Raw genomic sequence first — 23,735 nt, 5'->3', positions numbered from 1 at the left:
GTACATAGGGGCAGTATTATAGTAGTTATATTCTTGTACATAGGAGCAGTATTATCGTAGTTATATTCTTGTACATAGGGGCAGTATTATAGTAGTTATATTCTTGTACATAGGGGCAGTATTATAGTAGTTATATTCTTGTACATAGGGGCAGTATTATAGTAGTTATATTCTTGTACATAGGGGCAGTATTATAGTAGTTATATTCTTGTACATAGGAGCAGTATTATAGTAGTTATATTCTTGTACATAGGGGCAGTATTATAGTAGTTATATTCTTGTACATAGGGGCAGTATTATAGTAGTTATATTCTTGTACATAGGAGCAGTATTATAGTAGTTATATTCTTGTACATAGGGGCAGTATTATAGTAGTTATATTCTTGTACATAGGGGGCGGTATTATAGTAGTTATATTCTTGTATATAGGGGTCAGTATTATAGTAGTTATATTCTTGTACATAGGGATAGTATTATAGTAGTTATATTCTTGTACATAGGAGCAGTATTATAGTAGTTATATTCTTGTACATAGGAGCAGTATTATAGTAGTTATATTCTTGTACATAGGGGCAGTATTATAGTAGTTATATTCTTGTACATAGGGGCAGTATTGGCGTCTCTGAGCTCAGTAGAAGGTGTTGCAGATTATGGAGTATATACAGCCGGCGCCGCTCCCCGCAGTGTGATGGCGGTATTATATCTTGGTGATTTTCTTCGCCGTCTCCCAGCCGTGGCGTTGAGGGTGTTATGAGCTGTGACTGGCGCTGTCTTTTGGCACTCTGGTCACTTTGCCGCCTGTCGTTGGCTGTCTCCCCCCTTCCTGGGCACCTGTCCTCCCCATGTCGCTGAGTCCCGGCCCTCACTGCCCATCTCTGGACCTTCCTCCCTCCCTTCTGCTCCACCACATGAAAGGCAATGTGCACAGTAAGCGACACCCGGGCTATTTTGGATGCGGGAGCCGCTGTGCCCACTCCTCCCCCACCACGGTGTCTGTATCCTTCATGTGACTTTCCTTTCTCTGGGGCTGCAGGTCGCGGAGACGCAGGGAGAGGGGATCAGTCTGACCTGCCAAAAAAATCACAAAAGAAAAGATTAAACTTCTGTCCCAAACTGGATGTAATTGGACGAATCGCAAAAGGATCTGCGGCGCCCGGAGAGAAGCTCTGCATTCACATCGGGGTCCCCATGAGCGACTGGGGGGTCCCTACAGCCACAGCACGGACACTTTGAGGACGAGGAGATAAGGTGAGGTCAGATGTTCCCAGGAGCTGACAATCTAATGGCGCAGTCACCAGATCTCCAACAATCCCTGTCCGATCAGAGTCATCGTGAGAGGCGACTCCTCGGTCACATCCACCGCAGGCATTATCGGGTACGGGATGGGGAGATCCGCCAGACGAAGGGGACAATGTCTTCTGTAGATCAGTCTGATGGGGCGTAAATCAGAGGAGGCAGAAAAGGCAGAGGTGGCAGAGGTGGCGGTGGAGACAGAAGGGCAGAGGAGACAAGAGAAAGAGGTGGCGGAGGTGGCAGAAATGGCAGAGGGGCAGAGGAGGAAGAACAGACAGAGGCAGAGGAAGCAGAGACACAGGAGGCAGTGGGGACGGCTGCTCCGGCCATAATTCAGCAGCAGCCAATCATTCACCAGTGTCCAGACTCAGATCCGAGATGGATACAGGCAGATGGGGGGGTGCAGGGTCCGAGGAACAGAATCCTGAATATTGTGCAGGTGACTGCAATAATGTGATAATGAGCAGGTGACTGCAATAATGTGATAATGAGCAGGTGACTGCAATAATGTGATAACGAGCAGGTGACTGCAATAATGTGATAATGAGCAGGTGACTGCAATAATGTGATAACGAGCAGGTGACTGCAATAATGTGATAACGAGCAGGTGACTGCAATAATGCGATAATGAGCAGGTGACTGCAATAATGCGATAATGAGCAGGTGACTGCAATAATGCGACAATGAGCAGGTGACTGCAATAATGTGATAACGAGCAGGTGACTGCAATAATGCGATAATGAGCAGGTGACTGCAATAATGCGATAATGAGCAGGTGACTGCAATAATGCGATAATGAGCAGGTGACTGCAATAATGCGATAATGAGCAGGTGACTGCAATAATGTGATAATGAGCAGGTGACTGCAATAATGTGATAACGAGCAGGTGACTGCAATAATGCGATAACGAGCAGGTGACTGCAATAATGCGATAACGAGCAGGTGACTGCAATAATGCGATAACGAGCAGGTGACTGCAATAATGCGATAATGAGCAGGTGACTGCAATAATGCGATAATGAGCAGGTGACTGCAATAATGCGATAATGAGCAGGTGACTGCAATAATGCGATAATGAGCAGGTGACTGCAATAATGCGATAATGAGCAGGTGACTGCAATAATGCGATAATGAGCAGGTGACTGCAATAATGCGATAATGAGCAGGTGACTGCAATAATGCGATAATGAGCAGGTCACTGCAATAATGCGATAATGAGCAGGTGACTGCAATAATGTGATAACGAGCAGGTGACTGCAATAATGCGATAACGAGCAGGTGACTGCAATAATGCGATAACGAGCAGGTGACTGCAATAATGCGATAACGAGCAGGTGACTGCAATAATGCGATAACGAGCAGGTGACTGCAATAATGCGATAACGAGCAGGTGACTGCAATAATGCGATAATGAGCAGGTGACTGCAATAATGTGATAATGAGCAGGTGACTGCAATAATGTGATAATGAGCAGGTGACTGCAATAATGCGATAATGAGCAGGTGACTGCAATTATGCGATAATGAGCAGGTGACTGCAATTATGCGATAACGAGCAGGTGACTGCAATAATGCGATAACGAGCAGGTGACTGCAATAATGTGATAATGAGCAGGTGACTGCAATAATGTGATAATGAGCAGGTGACTGCAATAATGTGATAATGAGCAGGTGACTGCAATAATGCGATAATGAGCAGGTGACTGCAATTATGCGATAATGAGCAGGTGACTGCAATTATGCGATAACGAGCAGGTGACTGCAATAATGCGATAACGAGCAGGTGACTGCAATAATGCGATAACGAGCAGGTGACTGCAATAATGTGATAATGAGCAGGTGACTGCAATAATGTGATAACGAGCAGGTGACTGCAATAATGTGATAATGAGCAGGTGACTGCAATAATGTGATAATGAGCAGGTGATTGCCTATAGTTATATACAGTATTTTTCAATATTCACCTCTATTAGTTCAGTTGATGACACCCCGGGGAGTCATCATTAAACATGCAGTCAGTCTAGTACTACAAGCAAACATCCAACTCTGCCCACACAGCTCTGCAGACACATGGCCTCACACAGCGCTCTGCAGACACACGGCCTCACACAGCGCTCTGCAGACACACGGCCTCACACACCGCTCTGCAGACACACGGCCTCACGCACCGCTCTGCAGACACACGGCCTCACACACAGCTCTGCAGACACACGACCTCACGCACCGCTCTGCAGACACACGGCCTCACACACAGCTCTGCAGACACACGGCCTCACACAGCGCTCTGCAGACACACGGCCTCACACAGCGCTCTGCAGACACACGGCCTCACGCACTGCTCTGCAGACACACGGCCTCACGCACCGCTCTGCAGACATACCGCCTCACGCACCGCTCTGCAGACACACGGCCTCACACACAGCTCTGCAGACACACGGCCTCACACACAGCTCTGCAGACACACGGCCTCACACACAGCTCTGCAGACACACGGCCTCACACAGCGCTCTGCAGACACACGGCCTCACGCACTGCTCTGCAGACACACGGCCTCACGCACCGCTCTGCAGACACACCGCCTCACGCACCGCTCTGCAGACACACGGCCTCACGCACAGCTCTGCAGACACACGGCCTCACACACAGCTCTGCAGACACACGGCCTCACACACAGCTCTGCAGACACACGGCCTCACACAGCGCTCTGCAGACACACGGCCTCACGCACCGCTCTGCAGACATACCGCCTCACGCACCGCTCTGCAGACACACGGCCTCACACACAGCTCTGCAGACACACGGCCTCACACACAGCTCTGCAGACACACGGCCTCACACACAGCTCTGCAGACACACGGCCTCACACAGCGCTCTGCAGACACACGGCCTCACGCAGCGCTCTGCAGACACACGGCCTCACGCACCGCTCTGCAGACATACCGCCTCACGCACAGCTCTGCAGACACATGGCCTCACGCACCGCTCTGCCGACACACGGCCTCACGCACCGCTCTGCCGACACACGGCCTCACGCACCGCTCTGCAGACACACGGCCTCACGCACCGCTCTGCAGACACACGGCCTCACGCACCGCTCTGCAGACACACGGCCTCACGCACCGCTCTGCAGACACACGGCCTCACGCACCGCTCTGCCGACACACGGCCTCACGCACCGCTCTGCCGACACACGGCCTCACGCACCGCTCTGCCGACACACGGCCTCACGCACCGCTCTGCCGACACACGGCCTCACGCACCGCTCTGCCGACACACGGCCTCACGCACCGCTCTGCCGACACACGGCCTCACGCACCGCTCTGCCGACACACGGCCTCACGCACCGCTCTGCCGACACACGGCCTCACGCACCGCTCTGCCGACACACGGCCTCACGCACCGCTCTGCCGACACACGGCCTCACGCACCGCTCTGCCGACACACGGCCTCACGCACCGCTCTGCCGACACACGGCCTCACGCACCGCTCTGCCGACACACGGCCTCACGCACCGCTCTGCCGACACACGGCCTCACGCACCGCTCTGCCGACACACGGCCTCACGCACCGCTCTGCCGACACACGGCCTCACGCACCGCTCTGCCGACACACGGCCTCACGCACCGCTCTGCCGACACACGGCCTCACGCACCGCTCTGCCGACACACGGCCTCACGCACCGCTCTGCCGACACACGGCCTCACGCACCGCTCTGCCGACACACGGCCCCACGCACCGCTCTGCCGACACACGGCCCCACGCACCGCTCTGCCGACACACGGCCCCACGCACCGCTCTGCCGACACACGGCCCCACGCACCGCTCTGCCGACACACGGCCCCACGCACCGCTCTGCCGACACACGGCCCCACGCACCGCTCTGCCGACACACGGCCCCACGCACCGCTCTGCCGACACACGGCCCCACGCACCGCTCTGCCGACACACGGCCCCACGCACCGCTCTGCCGACACACGGCCCCACGCACCGCTCTGCCGACACACGGCCCCACGCACCGCTCTGCCGACACACGGCCTCACGCACCGCTCTGCCGACACACGGCCCCACGCACCACTCTGCAGACACACGGCCTCACGCACCGCTCTGCTACACCTGCGCTGATGCTGGTCTGTGCTCAGCATACTACATCCTCCCCTCTTGCCAACAGCTTCAGTCCATACCTTGCAGAATAACGGAAAATCTCAACCAATAACGATAGCATTCAACAAGTCCTGAGCAGCCGGAACCCACAACTCCCGAGCCGCAGCAGTGACGCCATGACACCGCAGCAGTGACGCCATGACACCGCAGCAGTGACGCCATGACACCACAGCAGTCACCTTCCGGCAGGACAGCTCCTCCATGCTTCAGGCTGTGTTCGCAGCTCTGTAGCTGTTTTTACCCAGGACCTTCAATCTTTACACTGCAATCACCTGCACTCTCTGGGACTACTGCCCGCATTCTCCACCAATTGTAGAGATTCACGCTTTCTTGTAGGCATTAGGCAGCGTTCACACAGGCAATGCGGTTCGGTCCACACGGGTGCAGTTTTATTGCTTTCATAAAACTCCAAGGAATTAATAACCAAAAACAAAAATCAAAGTTGCAAACTGCGCTGTAGGGCAATTTAAGAAATTCTCCAAGTAAACAGGAAGTTGTTCCTACCTGAAGATGCGGTAATCCGAAGTTACAGGTGGCGAGTCCTCGGGATCTGTCACTGAGCCTTGTCTCATGGATGAGAAGTAGAGCTCGTCCGTCACTTGTAGCTTCTGGGCCAGAGTTGGGCGATGTCTCTATGGCGGCTCCACGCTTTCCTGCAGCGCTCCGCTAACGTCCCGATCGGCTGATTTGCTTCTGAGCAACCTGCTCTGGGTGATGTGACATCTCTAACTATGGAAAGGTCCAGAAGCAAAAAGATGTGACTAATCCTCGGCACTTCCAAGGTAGCGTCCTTCTTCCTCAGGGACTGTGTCCAGTCCGGACCAGGTGAGGGTATAGAGACAAGTTTGCTACAAACAGCTGCTGATACTTAGTCCTGATTCCCCTTCATACGTGCACGGAGCTCCGTCTCACTAGTTAGTCCTGCTGTTTCCCTGGAATATCCAGCGGCTGAGACGTTTGGTGCAAATAGCGGCCACCAACCAGGGCAATTTAACCAACTCTACTCCCCAAAATAAAGCCCCCTCCATTGTAAAGCCCCCTCCATTGTGCCTCCTTCTAGGGTCTCGTAGGTGCTGTCTACACCCTGTTTCTGGGTGTTGCTAGCGCGCCCAAGTAGTCGAATTTCAGTCCCAGGCAGCCGCAACACAGTCCCGAGCAGCCGCAGAGCGGTCCCAGGCAGCGGCAGATCAGTCCCAGGCAGCCGAAACACAGTCCTGGGCAGCCACAGCGCAGTCCCAGGCAGCCGTAGGGCAGTCCCAGGCTGCCGCAACACAGTCCCAGGCAGCCGTAGGGCAGTCCCAGGCAGCCATAGGGCAGTCCCAGGCAGCCGCAGGGCAGTCCCAGGCAGCCGCAACGCAGTCCCGGGCAGCCACAGTGCAGTCCCAGGCGGCCACAACGCAGTCCCAGGCGGTCGCAGCGCAGTCCCAAGCAGTCGAATTGCAATCCCAGGCAGCCGCACCACAGTGTCAGGTTCTGCAGCAGCTGAGTTGTGAATTATGAGGTTCTGCAGCAGCTGAGTTGTGAATTATGAGGTTCTGCAGCAGCTGAGTTGTGTATTATGAGGTTCTGCAGCAGCTGGGGTGCATGAGGTTCTGCAGCAGCTGAGGTGTATGATGAGGTTATGCAGCAGCTGAGGTGCATGATGAGGTTCTGCAGCAGCCAAGATTCATGATGAGGTTCTGCAGCAGCTGAGGGGTATTATGTTGTTCTGCAGAAGCTGAGGTGTATGATGAGGGTATGCAGCAGCTGAGGTGTGTGATGAGGTTCTGCAGCAGCCAAGGTTCATGATGAGGTTCTGCAGCAGCTGAGGTGTATGATGAGGGTATGCAGCAGCTGAGGTGTGTGATGAGGTTCTGCAGCAGCTGAGGTGTGTGATGAGGTTCTGCAGCAGCTGAGGTGTGTGATGAGGTTCTGCAGCAGCTGAGGTGTGTGATGAGGTTCTGCAGCAGCTGAGGTGTATTATGTGGTTCTGCAGCAGCTGAGGTGTATGATGAGGTTCTGCAGCAGCTGAGGTGTATTATGTGGTTCTGCAGCAGCTGAGGTGTATTATGTTCTGCAGCAGCTGAGGTGTGTGATGAGGTTATGCAGCAGCTGAGGTGTGTGATGAGGTTCTGCAGCAGCTGAGGTGTATGATGTGGTTCTGCAGCAGCTGAGGTATATTATGAGGTTCTGCAGCAGCTGAGGTGTATTATGATGTTCTGCAGCAGCTGAGGTGTATGATGAGGTTCTGCAGCAGCTGAGGTGTATGATGAGGCTCTGCAGCAGCTGAGGGGTATGATGAGGTTCTGCAGTGGCTGAGGTGTATTATGTGGTTCTGCAGCAGCTGAGGTGTGTGATGAGGTTCTGCAGCAGCTGAGGTGTGTGATGAGGTTCTGCAGCAGCTGAGGTGTATTATGTGGTTCTGCAGCAGCTGAGGTGTATGATGAGGTTCTGCAGCAGCTGATGTGTATGATGTGGTTCTGCAGCAGCTAAGGTGTGTGATGAGGTTCTGCAGCGGCTGAGGTGTGTTATGTTCTGCAACAGCTGAGGTGTATTATGTGGTTCTGCAGCAGCTGAGGTGTATGATGAGGTTCTGCAGCAGCTGAGGTGTGTGATGAGGTTCTGCAGCAGCTGAGGTGTGTGATGAGGTTCTGCAGCAGCTAAGGTGTGTGATGAGGTTCTGCAGCAGCTGAGGTGTGTGATGAGGTTCTGCAGCAGCTGAGGTGTATTATGTGGTTCTGCAGCAGCTGAGGTGTATGATGAGGTTCTGCAGCAGCTGATGTGTATGATGTGGTTCTGCAGCAGCTAAGGTGTGTGATGAGGTTCTGCAGCGGCTGAGGTGTATTATGTGGTTCTGCAGCAGCTGAGGTGTATGATGAGGTTCTGCAGCAGCTGAGGTGTGTGATGAGGTTCTGCAGCAGCTGAGGTGTGTGATGAGGTTCTGCAGCAGCTAAGGTGTGTGATGAGGTTCTGCAGCAGCTGAGGTGTGTGATGAGGTTATGCAGCAGCTGAGGTGTATGATGAGGTTCTGCAGCAGCTGAGGTGTATGATGAGGTTCTGCAGCAGCTGAGGTGTATGATGAGGTTCTGCAGCAGCTGAGGTGTGTGATGAGGTTCTGCAGCAGCTGAGGTGTATGATGAGGTTCTGCAGCAGCTGAGGTGTATGATGAGGTTCTGCAGCAGCTGAGGTGTGTGATGAGGTTATGCAGCAGCTGAGGTGTATGATGAGGTTCTGCAGCAGCTGAGGTGTATGATGAGGTTCTGCAGCAGCTGAGGTGTATTATGATGTTCTGCAGCAGCTGAGGTGTATTATGATGTTCTGCAGCAGCTGAGGTGTATTATGATGTTCTGCAGCAGCTGAGGTGTATTATGTGGTTCTGCAGCAGCTGAGGTGTATTATGATGTTCTGCAGCAGCTGAGGTGTATTGTGATGTTCTGCAGCAGCTGAGGTGTATTATGTGGTTCTGCAGCAGCTGAGGTGTGTATGATGAGGTTCTGCAGCAGCTGAGGTGTGTGATGAGGTTCTGCAGCAGCTGAGGTGTATTATGTGGTTCTGCAGCAGCTGAGGTGTGTATGATGAGGTTCTGCAGCAGCTGAGGTGTGTGATGAGGTTCTGCAGCAGCTGAGGTGTGTGATGAGGTTCTGCAGCAGCTAGTTATATCATGGTCATAGTCTGGGCTAAGTGGAGATTTTTCTTTGCTGCTTGAAAGTTTATGAACCTTCAGAATTTTCCTTATTTCTGCATAAATTTGACCTAAAAGTAAAAAACGATATTACAATATCACCAAAAAGTGTCAATCCTATATTATATAGAGTCATTACACACAGAGGGATCTATTATATAGAGTCATTACACACAGAGGGATCTATTATATAGAGTCATTACACGCAGAGGGATCTATTATATAGAGTCATTACACACAGAGGGATCTATTATATAGAGTCATTACACACAGAGGGATCTATTATATAGGGTCATTACACACAGAGGGATCTATTATATAGAGTCATTACACACAGAGGGATCTATTATATAGAGTCATTACACACAGAGGGATCTATTATATAGAGTCATTACACACAGAGGGATCTATTATATAGTCATTACACACAGAGGGATCTATTATATAGAGTCATTACACACAGAGGGATCTATTATATAGAGTCATTACACACAGAGGGATCTATTATATAGAGTCATTACACACAGAGGGATCTATTATATAGAGTCATTACACACAGAGGGATCTATTATATAGGGTCATTACACACAGAGGGATCTATTATATAGAGTCATTACACACAGAGGGATCTATTATATAGGGTCATTACACACAGAGGGATCTATTATATAGAGTCATTACACACAGAGGGATCTATTATATAGAGTCATTACACACAGAGGGATCTATTATATAGAGTCATTACACACAGAGGGATCTATTATATAGAGTCATTACACACAGAGGGATCTATTATATAGAGTCATTACACACAGAGGGATCTATTATATAGAGTCATTACACACAGAGGGATCTATTATATAGAGTCATTACACAGAGGGATCTATTATATAGAGTCATTACACACAGAGGGATCTATTATATAGTCATTACACACAGAGGGATCTATTATATAGAGTCATTACACACAGAGGGATCTATTATATAGAGTCATTACACACAGAGGGATCTATTATATAGAGTCATTACACACAGAGGGATCTATTATATAGAGTCATTACACACAGAGGGATCTATTATATAGAGTCATTACACACAGAGGGATCTATTATATAGAGTCATTACACACAGAGGGATCTATTATATAGAGTCATTACACGCAGAGGGATCTATTATATAGAGTCATTACACGCAGAGGGATCTATTATATAGAGTCATTACACGCAGAGGGATCTATTATATAGAGTCATTACACGCAGAGGGATCTATTATATAGAGTCATTACACGCAGAGGGATCTATTATATAGAGTCATTACACGCAGAGGGATCTATTATATAGAGTCATTACACGCAGAGGGATCTATTATATAGAGTCATTACACGCAGAGGGATCTATTATATAGTCATTACACGCAGAGGGATCTATTATATAGAGTCATTACACACAGAGGGATCTATTATATAGAGTCATTACACACAGAGGGATCTATTATATAGAGTCATTACACACAGAGGGATCTATTATATAGGGTCATTACACACAGAGGGATCTATTATATAGAGTCATTACACACAGAGGGATCTATTATATATAGTCATTACACACAGAGGGATCTATTATATAGAGTCATTACACACAGAGGGATCTATTATATAGAGTCATTACACACAGAGGGATCTATTATATAGAGTCATTACACACAGAGGGATCTATTATATAGAGTCATTACACACAGAGGGATCTATTATATAGAGTCATTACACAGAGGGATCTATTATATAGAGTCATTACACACAGAGGGATCTATTATATAGTCATTACACACAGAGGGATCTATTATATAGAGTCATTACACACAGAGGGATCTATTATATAGAGTCATTACACACAGAGGGATCTATTATATAGAGTCATTACACACAGAGGGATCTATTATATAGAGTCATTACACACAGAGGGATCTATTATATAGAGTCATTACACACAGAGGGATCTATTATATAGAGTCATTACACACAGAGGGATCTATTATATAGAGTCATTACACGCAGAGGGATCTATTATATAGAGTCATTACACGCAGAGGGATCTATTATATAGAGTCATTACACGCAGAGGGATCTATTATATAGAGTCATTACACGCAGAGGGATCTATTATATAGAGTCATTACACGCAGAGGGATCTATTATATAGAGTCATTACACGCAGAGGGATCTATTATATAGAGTCATTACACGCAGAGGGATCTATTATATAGAGTCATTACACGCAGAGGGATCTATTATATAGAGTCATTACACGCAGAGGAATCTATTATATAGAGTCATTACACGCAGAGGGATCTATTACATAGAGTCATTACACGCAGAGGGATCTATTACATAGTCATTACACGCAGAGGGATCTATTACATAGAGTCATTACACGCAGAGGGATCTATTACATAGAGTCATTACACGCAGAGCGATCTATTATACAGAGTCATTACACGCAGAGGGATCTATTATACAGAGTCATTACACGCAGAGGGATCTATTATACAGAGTCATTACACGCAGAGGGATCTATTATACAGAGTCATTACACGCAGAGGCATCTATTATACAGAGTCATTACACGCAGAGGCATCTATTATACAGAGTCATTACACGCAGAGGCATCTATTATACAGAGTCATTACACGCAGAGGCATCTATTATACAGAGTCATTACACGCAGAGGCATCTATTATACAGAGTCATTACACGCAGAGGGATCTATTATATAGAGTCATTACACGCAGAGGGATCTATTATATAGAGTCATTACACCCTGAGGGATCTATTATATAGAGTCATTACACACAGAGCGATCTATTATATAGAATCATTACACACAGAGGGATCTATTATATAGAGTCATAACACACAGAGCGATCTATTATATAGAGTCATTACACACAGAGGGATCTATTATATAGAGTCATTACACACAGAGGGATCTGCCAAACACCTCCTCCTGCCAACCTCGTACCACCAAACACCACATCCTCCTAGTCTCGTACCACCAAACACCCCCTCCTCCCTGCCTTGTACCACCAAACACCCCCTCCTCCCTGCCTTGTACCACCAAACACCCCCTCCTCCTAGCCTCGTACCACCAAACACCCCCTCCTCCTAGCCTCGTACCACCAAACACCCCCTCCTCCTAGCCTCGTACCACCAAACACCCCCTCCTCCTAGCCTCGTACCACCAAACACACCCTCCTCCCAGCCTCGTACCACCAAACACCCCCTCCTCCCAGCCTCGTACCACCAAACACCCCCTCCTCCCAGGCTCATACCACCAATCACCCGCTTCCTGTGGCCATTTTCCTGGAGTCCACTGCAGTGAAAACAATAGTAAGTGCGGGGACTCCGCCATCATTTTCTGAAAGCCCGCGGCCTTGTACCGCCAAACACCCCCTCCTCCCAGCCTTGTACCACCAAACACCGCCTCCTCCCAGCCTCGTACCACCAAACACCCCCTCCTCCCTGCCTTGTACCACCAAACACCCCTTCCTCCCAGCCTTATACCGCCAAACACCCCCTCCTCCCAGCCTCGTACCGCCAAAAGACCCCTCCTCCCAGGCTCGTACCGCCAAACACCCCCTCCTCCCAGCCTCATACCACCAAATACCCTCTCCTTCCAGGCTCGTACCACCAAACCCTCCCTCCTCCCAGCCTTGTACCGCCAAACACCCCATCCTCCCAGCCTTGCACAGCCAAGCACCCCTTCCTCCCAGCCTCGTACCACCAAACACCACCTCATCCCAGCCTTGTACCGCCAAACCCCCCCTCCTCCCCTTGTACCGCCAAACACCCCCTCCTCCCAGCCTCGTACCACCAAACACCCCCTCCTCACAGCCTCGTACCGCCAAACACCCCCTCCTCCCAGGCTCATACAACCAAACACCCCCTCCTACCAACCTCGTACCGCCAAACATTCCCTCCTCCCAGCCTCGTACCGCCAAAAAACCCCTCCTCCCTGGCCCGTACCACCAAACACCCCCTCCTCCCATGCTCGTACCGCCAAACACCCCCTCCTCCTAGGCTCATACCAGCAAACACCCCCTCCTCCCAGCCTCGTACTACCAAACACCCCCTCCTTCCAGGCTCGTACCACCAAAAAACCCCTCCTCCCAGCCTTGTACCGCCAAACACCCCCTCCTCCCAGGCTCATACCACCAAACACCCCCTCCTCCCAGGCTCGTAGCACCAAACACCCCCTCCTCCCAGCATTGTACCGCCAAACACCCCCTCTTCCCAGCCTTGTACCGCCAAACACCCCCTCCTCCCAGCCTTGTACCGCCAAACACCCCCTCCTCCCAGCCTTGTACCGCCAATCACCCCCTCCTCCCAGGCTCGTACCGCCAAACACCCCCTCCTCCCAGCCTTGTACCGCCAAACACCCCCTCCTCCCAGCCTTGTACCGCCAAACACCTCCTCCTCCCAGCCTTGTATCGCCAAACACCCCCTCCTCCCAGCCTTGTACTGCCAAACACCCCCTCCTCCCAGCTTTGTACCGCCAAACACCCCCTCCTCTCAGCCTTGTACCTCCAAACACCCCCTCCTCCCAGTCTCATACCACCAAACACCCCCTCCTCCCAGCCTCGTACCGCCAAACACCTCCTCCTCCCAGGCTCATACCACCAAACACCCCCTCCTCCCAGCCTCGTACCGCCAAACACCTCCTCCTCCCAGGCTCATACCACCAAACACCCCCTCCTCCCAGCCTCGTACCACCAAACACCCCCTCCTCCTAGCCTCGTACCACCAAACACCCCCTCCTCCCAGCCTCGTACCACCAAACACCCCCTCCTCCCAGCCTCGTACCACCAAACACCCCCTCCTCCCAGCCTCGTACCACCAAACACCCCCTCCTCCCAGCCTCGTACCACCAAACACCCCCTCCTCCCAGCCTCGTACCACCAAACACCCCCTCCTCCCAGCCTCGTACCACCAAACACCCCCTCCTCCCAGCCTCGTACCACCAAACACCCCCTCCTCCCAGCCTCGTACCACCAAACACCCCCTCCTCCCAGCCTCGTACCACCAAACACCCCCTCCTCCCAGCCTCGTACCACCAAACACCCCCTCCTCCCAGCCTCGTACCACCAAACACCCCCTCCTCCCAGCCTCGTACCACCAAACACCCCCTCCTCCCAGCCTCGTACCACCAAACACCCCCTCCTCCCAGCCTCGTACCACCAAACACCCCCTCCTCCCAGCCTCGTACCACCAAACACCCCCTCCTCCCAGCCTCGTACCACCAAACACCCCCTCCTCCCAGCCTCGTACCACCAAACACCCCCTCCTCCCAGCCTCGTACCACCAAACACCCCCTCCTCCCAGCCTCGTACCACCAAACACCCCCTCCTCCCAGCCTCGTACCACCAAACACCCCCTCCTCCCAGCCTCGTACCACCAAACACCCCCTCCTCCCAGCCTCGTACCACCAAACACCCCCTCCTCCCAGCCTCGTACCACCAAACACCCCCTCCTCCCAGCCTCGTACCACCAAACACCCCCTCCTCCCAGCCTCGTACCACCAAACACCCGCTTCCTGTGGCCATTTTCCTGGAATCCACTGCAGTGAAAATAATAGTAAGTGCGGGGACTCCGCCATCATTTTCTGAAAGCCCGCGGCCTTGTACCGCCAAACACCCCCTCCTCCCAGCCTTGTACCACCAAGCACCACCTCCTCCCAGCCTTGTACCACCAAACACCCCCTCCTCCCAGCCTTGTACCGCCAAACACCCCCTCCTCCCGGCCTTGTACCGCCAAACACCCCCTCCTCCCAGCCTTGTACCACCAAACACCCCCTCCTTCCAGCCTCGTACCACCAAACACCCCCTCCTCCCAGGCTCGTATCGCAAAACACCCCCTCCTCCCAGCCTTGTACCGCCAAGCACCCCCTCCTCCCAGCCTCTTACCACCAAACACCCCCTCCTTCCAGCCTCGTACCACCAAACACCCCCTCCTCCCAGCCTTGTACCGCCAAGCACCCTCTCCTCCCAGCCTTGTACTGCCAAGCACCCTCTCCTCCCAGCCTCGTACCGCCAAACACCCCCTCCTTCCAGCCTCGTACCACCAAACACCCCCTCCTTCCAGCCTTGTACCGCCAAACACCCCCTCCTCCCAGCCTTGTACCGCCAAGCACCCCCTCCTCCCAGCCTCGTACCACCAAACACCTTCTCCTCCCAGCCTCGTACCACCAAACACCCCCTCCTCCCAGGCTCGTGCCACCAAACACCCCCTCCTCCCAGGCTCGTACCGCCAAACACCCCCTCATCCCAGCCTTGTACCGCCAAGCACCCCCTCCTCCCAGCCTCGTACCACCAAACACCTTCTCCTCCCAGCCTCGTACTGCCAAACACCCCGTCCTTCCAGCCTCGTACCACCAAACACCCCGTCCTTCCAGCCTTGGATCGCCAAACACCCTCTCCTCCCAGCCTCGTACCGCCAAACACCCCCTCCTCCCAGGCTCGTACCACCAAACACCCCTCCTTCCAGCCTCGTACCGCCAAACAACCCCTCCTCCCAGGCTCGTACCACCAAACACCCCTCCTTCCAGCCTCGTACCACCAAACACCCCCTCCTCCCAGGCTCCACCCTGCCTCATTTTATTAAAAACATATTTTTTCCTATTTTAACACCCCAAGGTGCGACTTATGGTCTTATAGTCTGCAAAGTATGGTGAATGTGGTATCGCTGTAATTGTACTGACCTGAAGAATAAAGCTGCCTTATCACTTTTACCACACGTGGAGCGGCATAATAAAAAAACAATAAACCTTTTCTGATTTGCTGAGAAAGCGATCAAAAAATGTCATGTGACTGAAAATGGTAATAATAAAAACGTCAACTCGTCCCGCAAAAAACAAGCGCTCATATGACTCTGTCATCAAAATTATGGCAAAAATAAAGGTCTCAAATATGGCGATGCAAGAACTTGTTTTTTTGTATAAAAAGCTTCTTTTAGTGTGTGACAGCAGCAAAATCTAAAAACTCGCTATAAATCTGGTATCGCTGCAATCGCACCGACCCAAAGAATAAAGTCGTCTAATCACTTATACCGCACGAGGAAAGGAGTGAAAAATAAATAAAACCAATTCTTCACCTGCTGTTGATTTGTTCATTCTGCCTCCCAAAGACCGGAGCAAGGCTCGGCTCACATTTATCCTGTGCTCTGCGCTGAGCGCTTACATCGGAGTTTCCATGTAAATCTCTGAAATACGTTATTATGCATTATATTGTATGGAGGACCATGGGGTGGGGGTGAATTATATTGTATGGCGGACCACAGAGAGTTAATTATATTGTATGGAGGACATTGGGGGGTGAATTATATTGTATGGAGGACCATGGGGGTGGGTGGATTATATTGTATGGAGGACCATGGGGACAGCATTATATTGTATGGAGGACCACAGAGAGTGAATTATATTGTATGTAGGACCATGGGGGGGTGAATTATATTGTATAAGGACCATGGGGGGTGAATTATATTGTATGGAGGACCTGCGGAGAGTGAATTATATTGTACTCAGGACCATGGCGGTGGGTGAATTATATTGTATGGAGGACCATGGGGGTGGGTGAATTATATTGTATGGAGGACCACGGAGAGTGAATTATATTGTATGGAGGACCATGGCGGTGGGTGACTTATATTGTATGGAGGACCATGGGGGGTGAATTATATTGTATGGAGGACCATGGGGGTGGGTGGATTATATTGTATGGAGGACCATGGGGACAGCATTATATTGTATGGAGGACCACGGAGAGTGAATTATATTGTATGCAGGACCATGGGGGGATGAATTATATTGTATAGAGGACCATGGGGGGTGAATTATATTGTATGGAGGACCACGGAGAGTGAATTATATTGTACTCAGGACCATGGCGGTGGGTGAATTATATTGTATGGAGGACCATGGGGGTGGGTGAATTATATTGTATGGAGGACCATGGAGAGTGAATTATATTGTATGGAGGACCATGGCGGTGGGTGAATTATATTGTATGGAGGACCACGGAGAGTGAATTTTATTGTATGGAGGACCATGGGGACTGAATTATATTGTATGGAGGAACACGGAGAGTGAATTATATTGTATGGAGGACCATGAGGGGGTGAATTATATTGTATGGAGGACCATGGAGGTGCATTACATTGTATGGAGGACCATGAAGAGTGAATTATATTGTATGGAGGACTATGGGGGTGCAGTATATTGTATGGAGGACCATGGGGGGTGAATTATATTGTATATAGGACCATGGGGGGTCTAATCCGCTAGTAATGTCAATATACAAACCGCCAGTAATGGAGGACTCCTCAGGGGTGTATATGTAGACCAAAAATAGATTAAAAAAAACAGAGTCCCAAGTTAAGGTTACCCGGGAATGTTTCCAAAAGGACAATTTAGAGGGTTACTTGCTCAAGAAGTGCCCTTGTTTGCTGACAGAGTGCTGTACAGCACTAAAATCACAAACATGTCTGCATCATCGTCCTTGTCAGGATGGGAGACATGCTCGGGGCACGACAGGGAAATCAGGGTGCCCTTGTATTCATGCCCCTTCTGCATATATGGACGGCCTCTTCATTGCACTGGTTCACTTTTGCACTTTATATACACATTTTAGTGTCTGTTTAGATGGCTATTTGTCGGTTTAGCTGCAGTTTTAAAATTATCTATTAAAAGTTACTTTTTAATTACATATTGGACCCCTGCTGCTACTGCACTACAATGTAAAGGCACTACAATGTACAGGCACTACAATATAAAGGCCATACAATGTACTATGCACAACAATGTACTGGGCACTACAATGTACAGGCACTACAATGTACAGGCACTACAATGTACAGGCACTACAATGTACAGGTACTTCAATGTACGGGCACTACAATGTACAGGCACTACAATGTAAGTGCACTACAATGTACAGGCACGACAATGTAAGGGCACTGCAATGTACGGGCACTACAATGTACGGGCACTACAATGTACGGGCACTACAATGTACTGGGCACTACAATGTACAGGCACTACAATGTACAGGCACTACAATGTACGGGTACTTCAATGTACGGGCACTACAATGTACAGGCACTACAATGTAAGGGCACTACAATGTACAGGCACTACAATGTAAGTGCACTACAATGTACAGGCACTACAATGTACGGGCACTTCAATGTAAGGGCACTACAATGTACAGGCACTACAATGTAAGGGCACTACAATGTATAGGCACTGCAATGTACTGGGCACTATAATGTAAGGGCACTACAATGTACGGGCACTACAATATACTGGGCAGTACAATGTATGAGCACTACAATGTATGAGCACTACAATGTATGGGCACTACAATGTACTGGGCACTACAATGTAAGGGCACTACAATGTACGGGCACTACAATGTACTGGGCACTACAATGTAAGGGCACTACAATGTATGGGCACTATAATGTAGGGGACTACAATGTACTGGACACTACAATGTACTGGGCACTACAATGTAAGGGCACTAGAATGTACGGGCACTACAATGTACTGGGCACTACAATGTAAGGGCACTACAATGTATGGGCACTATAATGTAGGGGACTACAATGTACTGGACACTACAATGTAAGGGCACTACAATGTAAGGGCACTACAATGTACGGGCACTACAATGTACAGGCACTACAATATAAAGGCCATACAATGTACTGGGCACTACAATGTACTGGGCACTACAATGTACTGGGCACTACAATGTACTGGGCACTACAATGTACGGGCACTACAATGTACGGGCACTACAATGTACAGGCACTACAATGTACAGGCACTACAATATAAAGGCCATACAATGTACTGGGCACTACAATGTACATGCACTACAATGTACTGGGCACTACAATGTACAGGCACTACAATGTACAGGCACTACAATGTAAAGGCACTACAATGTACAGGTACTTCAATGTACGGGCACTACAATGTACAGGCACTACAATGTACAGGCACTACAATGTACGGGCACTACAATGTACAGGCACTACAATGTACGGGCACTACAATGTACAGGCACTACAATGTAAGGGCACTACAATGTACAGGCACGACAATGTAAGGGCACTGCAATGTACGGGCACTTCAATGTAAGGGCACTACAATGTACAGGCACTACAATGTACTGGGCACTACAATGTACAGGCACTACAATGTACAGGCACTACAATGTACAGGCACTACAATGTACAGGCACTACAATGTACAGGCACTACAATGTAAGGGCACTACAATGTACAGGCACTACAATGTAAGGGCACTACAATGTACAGGCACGACAATGTACGGGCACTACAATGTAAGGGCACTTCAATGTAAGGGCACTACAATGTACAGGCACTACAATGTAAGGGCACTACAATGTATAGGCACTGCAATGTACTGGGCACTATAATGTAAGGGCACTACAATGTACGGGCACTACAATATACTGGGCAGTACAATGTATGAGCACTACAATGTATGAGCACTACAATGTATGGGCACTACAATGTACTGGGCACTACAATGTAAGGGCACTACAATGTACGGGCACTACAATGTACTGGGCACTACAATGTAAGGGCACTACAATGTATGGGCACTATAATGTAGGGGACTACAATGTACTGGACACTACAATGTACTGGGCACTACAATGTAAGGGCACTAGAATGTACGGGCACTACAATGTACTGGGCACTACAATGTAAGGGCACTACAATGTATGGGCACTATAATGTAGGGGACTACAATGTACTGGACACTACAATGTAAGGGCACTACAATGTAAGGGCACTACAATGTACGGGCACTACAATGTACAGGCACTACAATATAAAGGCCATACAATGTACTGGGCACTACAATGTACTGGGCACTACAATGTACTGGGCACTACAATGTACTGGGCACTACAATGTACGGGCACTACAATGTACGGGCACTACAATGTACAGGCACTACAATGTACAGGCACTACAATATAAAGGCCATACAATGTACTGGGCACTACAATGTACATGCACTACAATGTACTGGGCACTACAATGTACAGGCACTACAATGTACAGGCACTACAATGTAAAGGCACTACAATGTACAGGTACTTCAATGTACGGGCACTACAATGTACAGGCACTACAATGTACAGGCACTACAATGTACGGGCACTACAATGTACAGGCACTACAATGTACGGGCACTACAATGTACAGGCACTACAATGTAAGGGCACTACAATGTACAGGCACGACAATGTAAGGGCACTGCAATGTACGGGCACTTCAATGTAAGGGCACTACAATGTACAGGCACTACAATGTACTGGGCACTACAATGTACAGGCACTACAATGTACAGGCACTACAATGTACAGGCACTACAATGTACAGGCACTACAATGTACAGGCACTACAATGTAAGGGCACTACAATGTACAGGCACTACAATGTAAGGGCACTACAATGTACAGGCACGACAATGTACGGGCACTACAATGTAAGGGCACTTCAATGTAAGGGCACTACAATGTACAGGCACTACAATGTAAGGGCACTACAATGTATAGGCACTGCAATGTACTGGGCACTATAATGTAAGGGCACTACAATGTACGGGCACTACAATATACTGGGCAGTACAATGTATGAGCACTACAATGTATGAGCACTACAATGTATGGGCACTACAATGTAAGGGCACTACAATGTATGGGCACTACAATGTAGGGGCACTACAATGTACTGGGCACTACAATGTAAGGGCACTAGAATGTACGGGCACTACAATGTACTGGGCACTACAATGTAAGGGCACTACAATGTATGGGCACTATAATGTAGGGGACTACAATGTACTGGACACTACAATGTAAGGGCACTACAATGTACGGGCACTACAATGTACAGGCACTACAATGTACAGGCACTACAATGTACGGGCACGACAATGTACGGGCACTACAATGTACGGGCACGTCAATGTACGGGCACTACAATGTACAGGCAATACAGTGTACGGGCACTACAATGTATGGGCACTACAATGTACAGGCACTACAATGTAAGGGCACTACAATGTACAGGCACTACAATGTACGGGCACTACAATGTACGGGCACTTCAATGTACGGGCACTACAATGTACGGGCACTACAATGTACGGGCACTACAATGTACGGGCACTACAATGTACGGGCACTACAATGTACGGGCACTACAATGTACGGGCACTACAATGTACGGGCACTACAATGTAAGGGCACTACAATGTACGGGCACTACAATGTACAGGCACTACAATGTAAAGGCACTACAATGTACAGGCACTACAATGTACGGGCACTACAATGTACGGGCACTACAATGTACGGGCACTTCAATGTACGGGCACTACAATGTAAGGGCACTACAATGTAAGGGCACTTCAATGTACGGGCACTTCAATGTACGGGCACTTCAATGTACGGGCACTACAATGTAAGGGCACTACAATGTACTGGGCACTACAATGTACTGGGCACTACAATGTACTGGGCACTACAATGTACTGGGCACTACAATGTAAGGGCACTAGAATGTACAGGCACTACAATGTGCAAGCACTACAATGTACTGAGCACTACAATGTACGGGCACTACACTGTACAGGCACTACAATGTACAGGCACTACAATGTGCAAGCACTACAATGTACTGAGCACTACAATGTACTGGCATTACGATGTACAGGCACTACAATGTACTGCCACGACAATGTACTGCCACTACAATGTATTGGGCACTACAATGTACAGGCACTACAATGTACAGACAATACAATGTATTGGGCTCTACAATCTACAGGCACTACAATGTACAGGCACTACAATGTAAGGGCACTACAATGTACGGGCACTACAATGTAAGGGCACTACAATGTACAGGCACTACAATGTACAGGCACTACAATGTAAAGGCACTACAATGTACAGGCACTACAATGTACGGGCACTTCAATGTACGGGCACTACAATGTATGGGCACTACAATGTACGGGCACTACAATGTATGGGCACTATAATGTAGGGGACTACAATGTACTGGACACTACAATGTAAGGGCACTACAATGTACGGGCACTACAATGTACGGGCACTACAATGTACGGGCACTACAATGTACAGGCACTACAATATAAAGGCCATACAATGTACTGGGCACTACAATGTACTGGGCACTACAATGTACTGGGCACTACAATGTACTGGGCACTACAATGTACAGGCACTACAATGTACGGGCACTACAATGTACGGGCACTACAATGTACAGGCACTACAATGTACAGGCACTACAATATAAAGGCCATACAATGTACTGGGCACTACAATGTACATGCACTACAATGTACTGGGCACTACAATGTACAGGCACTACAATGTACAGGCACTACAATGTAAAGGCACTACAATGTACAGGTACTTCAATGTACGGGCACTACAATGTACAGGCACTACAATGTACAGGCACTACAATGTACAGGCACTACAATGTACGGGCACTACAATGTACAGGCACTACAATGTAAGGGCACTACAATGTACAGGCACGACAATGTAAGGGCACTGCAATGTACGGGCACTTCAATGTAAGGGCACTACAATGTACAGGCACTACAATGTACTGGGCACTACAATGTACTGGCACTACAATGTACAGGCACTACAATGTACAGGCACTACAATGTACAGGCACTACAATGTACAGGCACTACAATGTAAGGGCACTACAATGTACAGGCACGACAATGTACGGGCACTACAATGTACGGGCACTTCAATGTAAGGGCACTACAATGTACAGGCACTACAATGTAAGGGCACTACAATGTATAGGCACTGCAATGTACTGGGCACTATAATGTAAGGGCACTACAATGTACGGGCACTACAATATACTGGGCAGTACAATGTATGAGCACTACAATGTATGAGCACTACAATGTATGGGCACTACAATGTAAGGGCACTACAATGTATGGGCACTACAATGTAGGGGCACTACAATGTACTGGGCACTACAATGTAAGGGCACTAGAATGTACGGGCACTACAATGTACTGGGCACTACAATGTAAGGGCACTACAATGTATGGGCACTATAATGTAGGGGACTACAATGTACTGGACACTACAATGTAAGGGCACTACAATGTACAGGCACTACAATGTACAGGCACTACAATGTACAGGCACTACAATGTACGGGCACGACAATGTACGGGCACTACAATGTACGGGCACGTCAATGTACGGGCACTACAATGTACAGGCAATACAGTGTACGGGCACTACAATGTATGGGCACTACAATGTACAGGCACTACAATGTAAGGGCACTACAATGTACAGGCACTACAATGTACGGGCACTACAATGTACGGGCACTACAATGTACGGGCACTTCAATGTAAGGGCACTACAATGTACAGGCACTACAATGTACGGGCACTACAATGTACGGGCACTACAATGTACGGGCACTACAATGTACAGG

At 49.4% G+C, this 23,735-nt stretch overlaps 1 protein-coding gene across 1 annotated transcript in view; it reads left to right on the top strand.

Moving 5' to 3' along the window:
* Window positions 1-928: 928 nt before the first annotated feature.
* OBSCN (obscurin, cytoskeletal calmodulin and titin-interacting RhoGEF) overlaps window positions 929-23,735 on the top strand; it is a 528,918-nt gene continuing 506,111 nt past the window's right edge. Inside the window, exon 1 of the mRNA XM_073676881.1 lies at window positions 929-1,248. The gene's annotated coding sequence lies outside the window, so the exon portion shown is untranslated. The remainder of the gene's footprint in view (window positions 1,249-23,735) is intronic.

Source organism: Phyllobates terribilis, unplaced genomic scaffold (genome assembly GCF_046119375.1).
Source record: "Phyllobates terribilis strain yellow unplaced genomic scaffold, ASM4611937v1 Scaffold_4__5_contigs__length_816908805, whole genome shotgun sequence".
NCBI lineage: Eukaryota > Metazoa > Chordata > Amphibia > Anura > Dendrobatidae > Phyllobates > Phyllobates terribilis.
This window is presented reverse-complemented; position numbering and strand designations above follow the sequence as displayed.